Raw genomic sequence first — 2,517 nt, 5'->3', positions numbered from 1 at the left:
GGTAGCAAGGAATTAAGCGCTGGAAAATATTTGCAACAAAAAACGAACAATTCGTTTAAGCCCGGCGCACACGTGAGTAATGATGCATGCGTCAAAATACTCACGTGTGCGGCGGATTTTCGTTGAGTATTTTTTGAGGGAGGCCGGAGGCGACCTTTCAGTAAACGACGCATTTTATTTACGGATTCGCGACTCATTTTTGCTACGCTTAAATTAATTATTAAAGTTAATGTCGAGTAGGTGCATCAGCGAGCCGTAAGCATGCGCGGAATTTCCAAGTAAAATATACGTTTTTCACGCGTTTTTCACGCGTTTTTCACGCGTGTAATACCCATCTCATCGCGATCGCTATACCTTTCTTGTCTTGGCACCGTGCCAGCTGTCGATGTCAGTCACGGCGTTTCACGAGGCTATGATACTATACATGCTCGGACTGAACAGAACGTTAGAAGCCGGCTACCCCCATGATAACGGCCTGCTAATGCGGCCATTCCTCTGGAATAGAACGTTCGAAGGTGGGTGTCACCCGCTCGTTATTTCCCGTCTTATATTATGTGCGTATGTTACTTACGTTTACTTATGCCTGTTTATACGTGTAGCGCTTGCTTTTCTAACACCGTAAGTGGCACGTTTCTTTCCTACCAAAAACAAACTTCTAAACAAATACATAGCTCTATCAGCATTTGCCTTAACAGAATATCGCATGTACATTAAGACATTAGCACGGGCCGGTGTGAGAAAGATCATACGATGAAGATAAGGGCGGTATGCACGCCGAATTAATTGTTGCTGAAACACCGTACCTACGTGCGGGGGGACATTACCACAGACCTTCCTACATCAATACGACATGCAAAGACTGCGTGCGCATATATTTACCCCGACAGGGTAGTGAATTCGACTATTAATTGTATTATAACAGTCAATGGCAAAGTATGTGGAAACGGCGACTGAAAACGTGTGCGTCGGAATTGAAACCGCGCGCATGGACGAACGAGAGTCGTTGGCCCCAACCTTGAATCGAACTAAGAGAACCCCCCGTTCTTACCTGCGCCGATGGAGGCTGTAAAGATAGTCAGAGTCAGAGGACAAACTCATAGCTAACGGAAGAGGACAGACTCAGAGCTAACAGAAGAAGACTGGCTGAGAGATAACAGAAGAGGACTGGCTCAGAGCTAACAGAAGAAGAAGCCTGGCTGAGAGCTAACAGAAGAAGAAGACTGGCTGCGAGCTAACAGAAAAAGAAGCAGACAGACAGACAGAGACGCTAGACAGGCGAGAAAACGAAGCTCTACAGCCCTAGGCGTCAGCTCTACTAACACACGTGTAACGCACGTGCTATAGTCTAATTAAGTAATAGTCACGTAAATAACGAAAACGCACTGAGAGTACCTTTATGTCATTATGTCATTATTACCATTATGTCGCGTCACATATTAGCAAAATGATAACCAACACACTTAGAGAGAAAATGCGGTAATTGTCCCCTGCGCTTTATATAGTCCATGAGCCAAACAACTTTTCATTACCAAGTTGGTGGCAAATGCTACCATGCATTTTCTGAAAGCCTATGGTGTGTAGATCAAGAAAATATGTGATAGCTTTGTCAGATCGGTAGCTAAAGGGGGTCACGTGACTTTAAAGTCAGTAATTTATGCAAATTTGGCTGATTTATACTAAATGTTTAAAAAATTATATCTCGTTCTGATTGCAAGGTAATTCTGTCATTTCTTTAACTATTAGTTAGGTTTATGGTGAGGTTCATCTTTGCAACAAAGGTTTTTGATTATGGGATGTTAAAGTCACGTGACAATAATATTATTTCTCAAAAATACGTAAAATTATAGGAAAAGTATCATTATACTTTAAATGATCCACGAAAATGACTTAATATCTCACTAAAAACAATAATTAAGAATTTTGGATTTTATTGTTAATAATCCTGACCGTTTTCTTTTGTATTTTCGTAACATTTGTAAGATTAATATAACATTTTATAAACCGGGTGTAGTTTTGGTCACCCTGTGGTAGAAACAAAGAATTCTAAAAACGTGTATTTTTCAATTATTACATTCATTTTACACGATTAAATTAAAATAAACTACTCTTGAGCAATTCTCTGACTAGATAGGCTAATTAAATCTTTAGAGACTGATCAATATTAGACACTCTAATACATTGTTTACTAACATTCAGGTAGTTAAACCGTGACGTATTGTATACCAATACGAGCGGACGGAGGGACGGACGGATGGACGGACGGACGGAGGGAAGGAAGGATAGATGGATAGATGAATGAATGGACGGATGAATGGATGGATGGATGGATGGATGGATGGATGGATGGATGGATGGATGGATGGATGGACGGATGGACGGAGGGAAGGAAGGATAGATGGATAGATGAATGAATGGACGGATGGATGGATGGATGGATGGATGGATGGATGGATGGATGGATGGATGGATGGATGGATGAATGGATGGATGGATGGATGGATGGATGGATGGATGGAT

The sequence above is a fragment of the Priapulus caudatus genome, unplaced genomic scaffold, assembly GCF_000485595.1.
Source record: "Priapulus caudatus unplaced genomic scaffold, Priapulus_caudatus-5.0.1 Scaffold872, whole genome shotgun sequence".
NCBI lineage: Eukaryota > Metazoa > Priapulida > Priapulimorpha > Priapulimorphida > Priapulidae > Priapulus > Priapulus caudatus.
The sequence above is the reverse complement of the archived record's forward strand: the minus strand, read 5'-3'. Positions refer to the sequence as shown.